The sequence below is a fragment of the Carcharodon carcharias genome, chromosome 1 (genome assembly GCF_017639515.1).
Source record: "Carcharodon carcharias isolate sCarCar2 chromosome 1, sCarCar2.pri, whole genome shotgun sequence".
In the NCBI taxonomy this organism is placed as follows: Eukaryota; Metazoa; Chordata; class Chondrichthyes; order Lamniformes; family Lamnidae; genus Carcharodon; species Carcharodon carcharias.
The window spans coordinates 102,980,915-102,995,375 of record NC_054467.1 but is presented as its reverse complement, the minus strand read 5'-3'; the positions used below and the strand labels follow the sequence as shown (position 1 = coordinate 102,995,375).

General features: G+C 43.0%; 1 protein-coding gene across 4 annotated transcripts in view; it reads right to left on the bottom strand.

Moving 5' to 3' along the window:
- The window catches only part of arhgap24 (Rho GTPase activating protein 24), a 545,136-nt gene that overhangs the window by 180,288 nt on the left and 350,387 nt on the right, over positions 1-14,461 (bottom strand). The window lies entirely within an intron of this gene.

The window sequence follows — 14,461 nt, the reverse complement described above, 5'->3', positions numbered from 1 at the left end:
GAGATGGGGTTGGGGGTATGGGGGGAGTCCCGTGGGGTTGGTCTGGATCTTTACAATAGTTACTCAGAAGTTAGAAGAGGTTTTAATTCTTCTTTATCTGGGTAACAATTGGTACAACTGTGGCGGAACTATCCAAAGTTTGCGATTTAAACCACATTTTCGGATGGTTCCTAGTAGAGCACAATTTTCCACAGGAAGTGTGCACTTCTGGGCAATCGCTGTGCAAACTCTTACCTGGAAACTTCCCAGAGGAATTCCCCAAATCTGATGCTGCAGAGCACGGAAATTACGAGCCAATGTTCTCAGTCTCAAGTCTTTTCAGTTCTTGCTCTACTTTCTCTTTTAGAGCATAGGTTACTGGATGAGGCCTGCAATAAGCTGGTGTTGCATTCCTCTGGGCATGTACATTGGCCTAATATCCTTGAATCAGTTTGCCTGTTTTACTAAACACCTGAGGGTTCTTTGCAATCATGTTGTCTTGCATTGTAAATATCACTTCTACACAAAAGAGCTCATTCCAGCTTAATTTAAGTGCTGTTAACCAGCTTCTTCTTTACAGGACTGGTTTTTCACCCTTCACTCCAATGATGGGCAATTTTGCACATTGCTCCCTGTTTGTGACTGGAACCAACACACTTCCAATTATGGGGATTTTCTCTCCTCCATAACTTCATAATTCTAGGTGTGATTTCTCCAGCAGATGCTAACTCAACTCCTAATGATACAACGATTCAGAAATCACACTGACTGATGCACCCGTGTTGACCTCCATGTTTACCAAAGCTTTGCCCCATGTTACGTGGACCATGATATCTTGCGAATTTCCATTGGATATCCTTGTGCTTCAGATCATATCTCAACTGACCCTCCATTGACCTGGTGCTATTCGACAACTGTATGCAGTGACTGCTGTTTCCTCTAACCAGCGTTTTTTTCATTTACATTCTTTCAACATGCCTTGGCAATTCTTGCAGCTGTAGCACTCTGCTTCACGAATGGGCAATTTTGTGCCCAATGTTGGCTGAAGCACTGGTAACAGGACATTTTCGTACCTTAGTTACTACTAACTGCTGTGATTAGGGCCTTCTGCTTATTCAGCTGCGGTTTATTTACTTCAGCAGACAACTGACGGTTGTTAATTTTGGCTTCTCTCGACTCACATTCCACCACATCCATGAACGGCGCTGTTTGACAAGCCACATTGAAAGTTAACTTTGGCAATGTCAACAACTTAGGGACAGCTTTTTTAAAGTCACATTAAAGTCTCCAATGTCCTCACTGGGAACCTGACTCTTTGCTCCAAACCGATAGCTTTCTGCAATCTCCAATGGCTTGGGACAGTGGTGCTGCTCAAACATACACAAAATGTTTCTCAGCAAATGTGTCTTTTGACTTTACTGGGGTGAGAAAATTCTTGAGTATTTGATACACTTCTGGACCTGCTCCAACAAAAGGATTGCCCTTTTCCTTCCGCCCACTGCCTGATAAACAACCAGATTATCATGAATGTGGAGGATATCATTAACAACAAAATGTATCTCTAGTCATTTGACATACTCTCAGTCATGACTATACTCACCCAGTCGCCCAAGCTATCCAACTTTGAAGGCCAGACCACCCATGTGTGTACAAACAGCCTTTGCACTAAGACTGGATTTTAAAACCATTTCTCAGCAGAAAAAAAAAAATCACAGTTCCTCTACTGGTTTGCTGGAAGCTTCTCCAACCAAATTTGTTCAGCTAGAGAATCCAACATCTTATCCTCATCATCAAACTGTGGTACCTTTACAGGGCATTAAGGAGACATTGTGCCACAAGGAAAGTCAAGTATCCAACAAACGAGTTTATTCCAGTTTGACATATATACATACATACATCCAGAACAATTTTGTTCTAGATTATCATTTCTAAAACTTACCCATAACCAAAGTTAAACTGAGTAGCTTGTAGTTGCTGGGCTTATCCTTACACCCTTTTTGAACAAGGGTGTAACATTTGCAATTCTCCAGTCCTTCACCCCTCTATCTAAGGTATATATGTCTATAAAAGCAAATCATTTCTTCAAATTGCAGTTTAGTCAAACAGGACTGGACAAAATCTAGAATTGTTTACTTGATAATATATTGAATAATGCAGAGTCATGATTAAAAAGTGACTTAAAACATATTCTGGTAACTAAAAAAGTACTTTCATTTGATCACCTATCAGAAATCAGGGGCAGAATTTTGCCCTCTTCAGGCAGGCTGGACGGGCAGGCCCGGGAGTGGTCGGGAAGCCGATTGCCGCTTGCAATCAGGCCCCAACTGCAATTTCAAGTTGGCTGGCCAGCCAGCATGAATCTCGCACTGCAACGCTCAGCACTGCCGGGGTGGGGCTGGGAGGAGTGTGAGCATGCACTCGGGTATGCTCAGTGAAAGCTCCCTTAGGCACAGAGTGGCCTCAGGGAGTTGAAGATTTTGAACAATAAAAATAAAGAATTTAAAAATATTTATAACATGTCTGCTCACCTGGCTCTGTCACAGGAGCTGGGACATGATAGAAGTTTGTTTGAAAAATTTTAATTTTTTTTCAATCACTAAACGAAACCTCATCCCGCCCGTGGATGAGGTTTTGCAAAAAATCCAAAGGTCCCTTGGCCTTTTCACCTGCCTGCCAACCATAAGGTTGGACGGACAGTGAAAAATCTCACTCAGTTAGAACTTTAATGTCCTTAATAGGCCTATTAAATGTCAGCGGGCGCGCTGCCGACTCCCACGTGTGCCGCTGACCGAAATATCGCGCGAGGGGTCAGGGCGCTCGCCCGATGTCATTGAGTATATTTTATACTCGTTTGGGTCGGGTGCACGTCCACCCGACGAGTGCAATATTCTGCCCCAGGTGTTCTCACATTGAAAAGGATGACATCATTCAGGATGGAAATCTTAGTTTAGTGTGCAACTCTCCTGCCATGTGTAGGAGCATTAGCAGACCTGGTAACAAAAATTTTTACTTCTGCAAGACTATTATCCTTTGTTATTGATGAGCACAAAATCCATTCCCTAATAAATAAATAAGAGCTGTGCCACATTTTTGTATGTGTAATTTACTTTAATGGTCTGGATTTGGCTCTGAATTTAATAGATTCAGGACAGCTCACATCAAACTGAACATCCACCATATGGCTGATGTTCTAATCCTCACTGTGCAGTCATGCGTAAATGTACTGCCCGGATGCACAATCACAGCAAAAATGTGGATGAAAAGTATACGCAGCAAGACTGATAACAATGAGAAAAAGCCACTACTGTTATTTCTGCAATTCTTTCACATCTGCAGACAATATCATTGCTTTGTTTTTATCAAAATAACCAATCTGCTGAAACAAAATACTTACAGAGACACAGTCTAATGGCAAGCCAATCATCTAACAGTCAGCCATACGGGCTCTTCACATTCAAACATTTGTTTTGTGGCACAATCATTTTTTGGAAAATGATTTTTATTTAGATTTCACCTTTTTAGGAACCTTCTCTCCTTCAAGCCTTGGAGGCTGCTCCCAGATCTCTGCCCTACCATGGTGTGATTAATCTGCGTTAAGATCAGGATGGCAGACACCGTCTGATTCTTCCCTCCTTCCTCTGCAGAAGTACTCTGCCTTTGCTCAGCACCTTGTGACCATGTGTGAGAAACTTATGTCTTGTCACTTAACAGTGAGCAGTTTATTAAAGGGCACAATTTTTACAACAAAGAGCAGATTTTTTGGTTCGGGAGAAGGAGAATAACCGTAACTTCTACATGCTATTTTTCTTAAATATTATCACTTACACATGATCCAATGATGCCTCTCAAAGCTATTTGCATGGTATGCATCAACAAATGAAAAAGAGTTGCATGTTTTCATGATTCCAAAGCTGAACATAAAAACAGAGCACCTTTAAGTGAGCTAGTGTGGTGAAATTGGTCTTGGTTGGTACCGAGCAACGGGTGATAGCAAATCAGCAGCCATTTACCAGTGGAAAAGAAAATCAGTTGTATTATAAAATTTCCTGGCACACTGGGCGCTGGCATACTCCTCACGCCCTTAAAGCATTCACATTGAGGAGACCCTCCATCGTGTTGTGCAGCACTACCACCATGCTAAATGAGATAGATTTCGAACAGATCTAGCAACTCAAGACTGGGCATCCATGAGACGCTGTGGGCCATCAGCAGCAGGAGAATTGTATTCAAACATAACCTGTAACCTCATGACCTGGTACATCACCCACTCCACCATTACCATCAAGCCAGGGGATCCGCCCTGGTTCGATGAAGAGTGCACGAGGGCATTCCAGGAGCAGCACCGGGCATACCTAAAAATGAGGCGTCAACCTGGTGAAGCTATAACACAGGACTACTTGGATATCAAACAGCATAAGCAGCAAGTGATAGAGAGAGCTAAGTGATCCCACAGAACAAGATCTAAGCTCTGCAGTCCTGCAATATCCAGTTGTGAATGATGGTGGACAATTAAACAACTCACTGGAGGAAGAGGCTCCACAAATATCCCCATCTTCAATGATGGAGAAGCCCAGCACAGCAGTGCAAAAGATAAGGCTGAAGCATTTGCAAGAAGGTTCAGCCAGCAGTGCCGTGTGGATGATCCATCTCGGCCTCCACTGGAGGTCCCCAGCATCAGAGATGCCAGCCCTCAGCCAATTTGATTCACTCCACATTACATCAAGAAATGGCTGAAGACACTGGATACTGCAAAGACTATGGGCCCTGACAATATAATAGTACTGAAGACTTGTGGTCCAGAACTTTCCATGCCCCTAGCCAAGCTGTTCCAGTACAGTTACAACACAGGCATCTGCCCAACTATGTGGAAAATTTCCCAAGTATGTCCTGTACATAAAAAGCACAACAAATCCAACCCAGCCAATTACTGCCCCAACAGTCTACTCTCTACCATCAGTAGAGTAATGGAAGGGGTCATCAACAGTACTATCAAACAGCACTTGCTTAGCAATAACCTGCTCACTGGTGCCCAGTTTGGGTTCTGCCAGGGCAACTCAGCTCTTGACCTCAATACAACCTTGGTTCAAACATGGACAAAAGAGCTGAACTCCTGAGATGAGGTGAGAGTCACTGCCCTTGACATCAAGACTGCAGTTGACCGAGTGTTGCATCAAGGAGTCCTAGCAAAACTGGAGTCAATGGGAATCAGGGGGAAAACTCTCCATTGTTTGGAGTCATACCTAACACAAAAGGAAGATGGTTGTGGTTTTTGGAGATCAGTCATCTCAGCTCCAGGACATCACTGCAGGAGTTCCTCAGCGTAGTGTCCTAGGCCCAACCATCTTCAGCTGCTTCATCAATGACCTTCCTTCCATCATAAGGTCAGAAGTGGGGATGTTCGCTGATGATTCCACAATGTTGAGCACCATTCACAATTCCTCAGATACTGAAGCGCTCCATGTCCAAATGCAGCAAGACCTGGACAATATCCAGGCTTGGGGTGACAAGTGGCAAGCAACATTCGCGCCACACAAGTGTCAGGTAATGACCATCTCCAACAAGAGAGGATCCAGCCATCACCCCTTGATGTTCAATGGCTTTACCATCACTGAATCCCCAACTATCAATGTCCTGGAGGTTATTATTGGCCAGAAACTCAATTGGACTAGCCATATAAATACTGTGGCCACAAGAGCAGGTCAGAGGCTAATAATCGTGCACAACAAAAACAGAATTACCTGGAAAAACTCAGCAGGTCTGGCAGCATCGGCGGAGAAGAAAAGAGTTGACGTTTCGAGTCCTCATGACCCTTCGACAGAACTTGAGTTCGAGTCCAGGAAAGAGCTGAAATATAAGCTGGTTTAAGGTGTGTGTGTGGGGGGCGGAGAGATAGAGAGACAGAGAGGTGGAGGGGGTTGGTGTGGTTGTAGCGACAAACAAGCAGTGATAGAAGCAGATCATCAAAAGATGTCAACAACAATAGTACAATAGAACACATAGGTGTTAAAGTTAAAGTTGGTGATATTATCTAAACGAATGTGCTAATTAAGAATGGATGGTAGGGCACTCAAGGTATAGCTCTAGTGGGTTTTTTTTTATATAATGGAAATAGGTGGGAAAAGGAAAATCTTTATAATTTATTGGGAAAAAAAAGAAGGGGGAAACAGAAAGGGGGTGGGGATGGGGGAGGGGACTCACGACCTAAAGTTGTTGAATTCAATATTCAGTCCGGAAGGCTGTAAAGTCCCTAGTCGGAAGATGAGGTGTTGTTCCTCCAGTTTGCGTTGGGCTTCACTGGAACAATGCAGCAAGCCAAGGACAGACATGTGGGCAAGAGAGCAGGGTGGAGTGTTAAAATGGCAAGCGACAGGGAGGTTTGGGTCATTCTTGCGGACAGACCGCAGGTGTTCTGCAAAGCGGTCGCCCAGTTTACGTTTGGTCTCTCCAATGTAGAGGAGACCACATTGGGAGCAACGAATGCAGTAGACTAAGTTGGGGGAAAATGCATTTCCCCCAACTTAGTCTACTGCATTCGTTGCTCCCAATGTGGTCTCCTCTACATTGGAGAGACCAAACGTAAACTGGGCGACCGCTTTGCAGAACACCTGCGGTCTGTCCGCAAGAATGACCCAAACCTCCCTGTCGCTTGCCATTTTAACACTCCACCCTGCTCTCTTGCCCACATGTCTGTCCTTGGCTTGCTGCATTGTTCCAGTGAAGCCCAACGCAAACTGGAGGAACAACACCTCATCTTCCGACTAGGGACTTTACAGCCTTCCGGACTGAATATTGAATTCAACAACTTTAGGTCGTGAGTCCCCTCCCCCATCCCCACCCCCTTTCTGTTTCCCCCTTCTTTTTTTTCCCAATAAATTATAAAGATTTTCCTTTTCCCACCTATTTCCATTATATAAAAAAAAACCCACTAGAGCTATACCTTGAGTGCCCTACCATCCATTCTTAATTAGCACATTCGTTTAGATAATATCACCAACTTTAACTTTAACACCTATGTGTTCTATTGTACTATTGTTGTTGACATCTTTTGATGATCTGCTTCTATCACTGCTTGTTTGTCGCTACAACCACACCAACCCCCTCCACCTCTCTGTCTCTCTATCTCTCCGCCCCCCACACACACACCTTAAACCAGCTTATATTTCAGCTCTTTCCTGGACTCGAACTCAAGTTCTGTCGAAGGGTCATGAGGACTCGAAACGTCAACTCTTTTCTTCTCCGCCGATGCTGCCAGACCTGCTGAGTTTTTCCAGGTAATTCTGTTTTTGTTTTGGATTTCCAGCATCCGCAGTTTTTTTGTTTTTATCTCTGCTAATAATCGTGCGTTGAGTAACTCATCTCCTGACTCCCCAAGCCTGCCCACAATATACAAGGCACAAGTCAAGAGTGTGATGGAATACGCCCCACTTGCCTGAATGAGTGCAGCTCCCACAACACTCAAGAAGCTTGACACCATCCTGGACAAAGCAGCCTGCTTGATTAGCATTACATCCATAAACATTCACTCTCTCTACCACCGATGCACAGTAGCAGCAGTGTGTACCATCTACAAGACGCACTGCAGGAATTCACCAAGGCTCCTTCGACAGCACCTTCCAAACCCACAACCATTATCATCCAGAAGGACAAGGGCAGTAGATAGATGGGAACACCACCATTTGGAAGTTCCCCTCCAAAGTCACTCACCATCCTGACTTGGAAATATATCGCTGTTCCTTCACTGTCGTTGGATCAAAATCCTGGAACTCCCTTCCTAACAGCATTGTGGGTGCACCTACCCCAAAAGGACAGCAGCAGTTCAAGAAGGCAGCTCATCAACACCTTCTCAAGGGCAACTCAGGATAGGCAATAAATGCTGGTCCAACCAGCGAAGCCCACATCCGATGAATGAATTTTTAAAAATGCAACCTTCAGATTGCCTTCAATTTGCCTTCTTGCACTATGGCTTTCCAGCCTGCTCACAACAATTACTTACATACACAGCCCTAAAATCCTTGCATCAATGTGAACTGCCTCATCGCCCCACATCCATTACATCATCTCTGCATCAACTGGCATACATGCCCCAACTTCTGGTCTTATCTTAACTCACTCTATCTTGCAGGACAAATTGGCAGAGAGGTGCTGGAGAGACTCTCTAACCTTAGGAACTTCAGTTCCTTTGAGGAAAAGACAAAATAACTCATGGGACGGTATGCACATTGAAACTTAGAGCACAGAGACCATTCGGTCCACTAGATTGATGTGGATAGTCTTGCTCATGATCCTCCCTCCTTTCTCCCCACAATGGGCTGACTGGTCCCCTTTCATGCAGGAATCATTCTGATTCTATATGCTTATCCAACTTCTCCTGAAATGCATCAACACTATTTGCCTCAAACATTCGATGTGGTAGCAACTTTCACTTTCCCACCACCCTGAGTACATAATTCTTACCATGGGGTATTGCCCAGTTGTTGGCATCTTACCAGCACTGGGTTACTGATTGAGCAGCTACACAGTCACCTTGGCATCCCTATGAAACACTAGCCAGCCATAATTTTGCATCTCCTTTTCTATTTCCTTAATTGCAAGGAATGAGGGTGACCAGAGAAACTTAGAAAGGTTATGGCGCAGAGAGAGGTCATTCAGTTCATCATGTAACACATTATTAGGATTCTACACTCCTCTCCTGCAGATCCATCACAGTATTGTGTGACATAGGAGGAGGAAGCTGATGGCAGTTGTGATAATGGTGAAGAAGACAATTAGAACAAAACCACTCAGGAGTCTGAGCTGTGTGATATTTCAGCATCTCAGAACTGCAGCATGCCAGGTTTCCAACCATTTTTTTAATATTCATTCATCGGATGTGGGCTTCACTGGCTGGGCCAGCATTTAATGCCCATTCCTAACTGCCTTGAGAAGGTGGTAGTGAGCTGCCTTCTTGAACCCTGCAGTCCATGTGGTGTACATACCCCACAGTGCTGTAAGGGAGGTTCCGGGATTCTGAGCCAGTGACAGTGAAGGAACGGCGATGTATTTCCAAGTCAGGGTGGTGAGTGACTTGGAGGGGGACTTCCAGGTGGTAGTGTTCACATCTATCTACTGCCCTTCTTCTTCTAGATGGTAGTGGTTGTGGGTTTGGAAGGAGCTGTCTAAGGAGCCTTGGTGAATTCCTACAGTGCTTCTTGTAGATGGTACACACTGTTGTCACTGTGCATCAGTGATGGATGGAGGGAATGTTTGTGGATGGTGTGCCAATCAAGCAGGCTGCTTTGCCCTGGATGGTGTCAAGCTTCTTGAGTGCTGTGGGAGCTGCACTCATTCAGGCAAGTGGAGAGTATTCCATCGCACTCCTGACTTGTGCGTTGTAGATGGTGTACAAGCTCTGGGGAGTCAGAAGGTGAGTTCCTCACTGCAGGACTTTTAGCCACAAACTGCTCTTGTAGCCATAGTATTTATATGGCTATTCCAGTTCAGCTTCTGGTCAATGGTAACCCTGAGGATGTTGAAAGTGAGGGATTCAGTGATGGTAATACCATTAATTGTCAAGGGTGATGGTTATATTCTCTCTTGTTGGAGATTGTCATTCATGTCACACAAGTGCCAAGCAATGTTACTTGCCACTTGTCAGCCCAAGCCTGGATGTTGTCTAGGTCCTACTGCATTTAGGCATAGACTGCTTCAGTATTTAAGGAGTCGTGAATGGTGCTCAACATTGTGCAATCATCGGCAAACCTCCCCACCTCCGACCTTATGATGGAAGGGAAGTCATTGATAAAGCAGCTGAAGATGGTTGGGCCTAGGACACTACCCTGAGGAACTCCTGCAGCAATGTCCTGGAACTGAGATAATTGACTTCCAGCAACCACAACCATCTTCCTTTGTGCTGGGTATGACTCCAACCGGCGGAGAGTTTTCCCATTGACTCCAGTTTTGCCAGGGCTCCTGGATGCCACACTTGGTCAAGTGCAGCCTTGACGTCAAGGGCAGTGACTCTCACCTCACCATCCACATCAGTGGAATATGAGGAGACAACAACGTGCCAAGGACAAGGCTGGCATGAGACAAGGACCACCTCAGCCTCATGAGCCTTCCGTACAGCTTGAGCTGCCAACCACTTCCTGCAATCTTCTCCCGCAGGTATCACCTAGAAGAAGCACAGGAAAAGCTAAACAAAGGCACGTGTGGGCTCTCGGGTGATGGGGGAAACACAGTGTGAAGAAAAAGTAGGTGTAGTAAACCAAAATGCACACTTACTTGGTGCTTAGTTCCTGATAGATGTTAGAGTCACAAAGGAAAGGGATCACTTGTGTAGTGTTCAATGTCTGCAGACATGTGATGGTAATTGGCACTTTTATGGAAGCATGGAGGAGGCTGATGTGTTGTCAGTAGGGTTGGATGTTTCAGGACCACAAGGATGTTTAGTGGGGAGAAGCCTTTTAGGAATCAAAATTGGGTGAAAAGCTGATTTTTCTCATTAAAAACAATTCAATGACATTCCTGCATTGGAAGTACAATGGAAACGGCAAGGAAATTTATTCCTTTAAAGTGTTAAAGGGGGAAGAGCCTCCAGGGATAATAATTGCAAATGTTAATTAAATTCTCCTCTGATGAAAGGTGTTCTGTCACAATTCAGCTCATAAGGAAGTTCATATATATAACAACTATCTATGACATGTGACTGACTACTTTAAAATTGGTTTTACTTAGTACATCTGGATGAGAAAACGCCAACATTTGGCATGTATGGTTAGCCATTGCATAGTGGGGATAAACATGTCTATGGGTATCACAGCAGCCACCCAAGACTAATTGACATGGTGTATTAAGTGATATCTTTTAATTGCAAAGCCATTAGTGTTGAACTCCCCAGAAACAGCTCTTGATAACTATTCAGTTTTCAATCTAATGAATCTGGCTGGTTGTCAGCCTGGCTGGATGGGGAACTGATGCTTTCAGGTCCACTTGATAAATAGCCTGGTAGCCAAAAGCTACTGATTTTCCAAAGATTATTGGAGGCAGTATTCTTTTGGGCATCGGTTCTTCTGAGTTCAAGATAGAGATGAATACTCAAATACTCCGCAGCAATCAGATCAAAATTATACATGTATGTGATGTCCCAGACATTTGATCCAACTTTCATACTATCGAGAGATTTGACAAAGTGCCACATGTCATCGTTGCATTTGCAGAGGTAGAATTCCGAAATTTTACAACCAAGTGATATCCACTGTATTGAACGTGTTCTAATATTTTTTTATCTGTCTGAATAAAGCACTTTGGAAACTTGATCACTCAATTAATAAAAGCTGGCCTCCAAACAAACTATACCAAGGGACATCACAATGCTGGGGCATGGCCACATTCCAAGGTAATCCTGTTGGTTAATATTACTGGAGTGCATCCACTGTGTTGTTTCATCAAGGAAATGGAACATTGGGAGAAGTGCTTAATAATCATGTAACTTACCCCAGAGCTACTTTCTCCTTTCATTAGAAGAATCAATTATAAAGCTGTTAATTAAGCAGGTAGAATGTTTGGATTTGGATTAAAGCATAATTACGTGTCATTGAATCAGCAACTGTCATTGTGTGTTACTATATTTATGTCAATATGTATTATTCGGTTAACATTTATTGGATAAAATTCGTCGGTGCTGCTTTAGAATACCGCTGTATATTTGTATCAAATTCCTAGTGAATTCACTTTTTTTCAAATTTATATATAAATTTAGTGATAGTTTAATAATCAATAAAAGTGTATATAAAACTGACATGAATGGGTTAAACAATGCAATGAAAATTCTTCAGAGGAAATTAAATGTCCAATATCATTGTATATTATCACTGTCAATGTGTATTATTGAAAATTCCCATTCTATTGTTTCATTGCCTTCAGTACTTATGTTTAGTATTTCCTAATATTTTGTGATAATTAACTTTAATGATTATTACAGCTGAGAAGTGTATTGCTCCAACTATGTTAGCATACTGGCTAATGTAGCTTCTCAGCAAAACTTTGGGATCAAATTGTTGTGGTGCTTCCTTAAATGAACAATTTGTTTGTGAACCATTCATTGAACCTAGCTATTCTGAAAACCTATTTTACCATTGTTTCTGCTGTGGTTGTTGTCTCACCATTTCCACAGTTTTACTGCTTTTGAAGTACAGTGGATCACAAGTGAGTTACAAACATTTTGGGGAAATCAGAGTTGGGGAGGTCACTGTGGGCTGAATTTAGTGCCCTCCTCCTGGCAAGTTTGATGGCATGGGGGCATTTAATCAGGTGAGAGGGAGGCAGGTGGGGATCACACCGCCTTCCTGCCTCCATCCTGATTAAGTCCATGGCAAGGCTTTGGACAGCCTTCACACCCCACTGCAAACTGATGCCCTTAAGTGGGCAATTAATGCCCACTTGAGTGGCACTGCTGTTATCATAGTATGCAAGTATTTCAAGGAAGAGCTGTTGTCTTTAATTTGAGTCATTTAAAAAGTTATATTGAACTTGCTGAAACAACGGGCGAGATTTTCTGGCCCCCTACATCAGCGAGCAGCTCACCTGCCGGTGTTGGAGCTGAAAAATCCCAGCCGATGTGGTAGTCATGGGAATCATAAGAGAAAGTTTTGTGTCATGATATTTTATCTATTAATGATTTGTTCATCAATATCTATTTCAGTGGAGTTAACTGTACTGAACTCAACACTTGATCCCTAGACTTCAATAAAATCCATTTGGCCATTTGTATGTACTCCAACATGTACACAGAGATCACTGCCTTAGTGTGAGAGAGTGTGTGTGTGCACGCATGTGTGTGTGTACATGCAGTTCAAAATAAAAACACAAAGGGATAAGATGAAAAGTTGCATTGGCTGAGGAAATATTTACTTTGATTTTAGGCAATTACTTCAGACAATTGTTCTTTTACAGATTAAGTATCCTTGCACAGCACTATACGATGGTGCAAGGTTGTCACTGCTATTTGATTGAACACTATATCAACCATTACAGCTGAGGTCACAAAGGTCTTGTTGTTATGTTTCCTGCCAGTAGGCCAGCAATGAATACAAAACAAAACAAGACTATTTCAACAGGGACAATCTGAGCGGATCAGAGTAGAGTATGATATTGCCCATAAATTTTTGATTATGGCTCTACGTTTCCCTACTATCTTCATCATCATGCAGAAATTACACTGCTATTATGCTAAAATTTGTAAAGAAACACCACTGACCTGGTGTCACTGTGGCCGGGAAAGTCTTACTGTTTTACTACTATAAGATCTGGGAAAATCAGATAATCCACACCAAGTACAGCTGTTCTCCTCTGTCACTCATTCAGACAGACGTGAGGAGCTTGAGAATTTTAAAAACACACATTGTTTGCCAACTTCTGGCTTCACAGGTATATTTAGCCCTGCCACTGAAGGTGGGCAGAGATAATGTTTTTGCCCCATTAGTCTTTTTGTTGGTAAACAAAATATCTCAAAAACTAATGGACAGATTTCCACAAATTTTGATACACAGATAGGGTGTGGTCCAAGGAAGAACTGATTAGTGTTTTGGCAAATTTATGGATCTGGATTCAGATTCTGGAAATTTTATAAAGAACCTGTTAACATTGGGATTCAGGGTAAATTGAAATTTTTTTTCTTTTAGAATGTTCTAGGTTGTTTTATTTAGTATGTTGTTAATTGTTTTACAATGTTCTGGATTGTCTCAGCTGATGTGGTGGAATTTATCACAGCTGGCAAATGACAGCAAAGTTTTCAGAGCAGATTGTTGGGTGTGGATTGGCCAGAAGACTTTTCAGTGAGATGGAAACTCTTACTAAAACAATTTATTTTTTCAGCTTTGTAGTTATATACCATCAACCAGGCAGGGAAATGCCTCCAGGAAGAGCTGCATTGTTGTAATAATGTTGAGTTAACATAGCATGCGAAGGTATGTGTTCTATTAAGTGTCCTCATCATCTAGTTTCAACCTGTTTCGTTCAGCTTTGCTCACCATGGTTTTCACTTGACCCACCCTTATAGTGTTAAAGTCTCACCCTACTCCCATGTTCTTTTACCCCTCTCCTCACCCTTCCACATACTCAGACTCACTCCAGAGAAGGTGTGGCATCCTCCATGGGTATACCTCTCTATGCTATCCTGATGAAAGAAGAAAATAAAAAGATGTTTTACACTGCTATAAGACCTACCATGGGCTTGGGATGGCCTGAAGCTATTTACAGCCAAGTAAGTACTTTAGAAATATAGTCATCACTGTCAAGAGCTGTATGTGAGGGTGAGGGAAATAAGGCAGCAGGGCAAAAGAGAGCAACCTATTAAGGACAGGAGCCACTCCTACAGATCATTTAAGAGCCTCTTCGAAGGATGTGATTGCCCATGACTGGCATTACGCTTCCTTGTGTTTTTCTTCACAAAGGTCACGAGCTTCACTCCACTGCCAAGACAATACTGGCTGGAATCTGGCTTGGC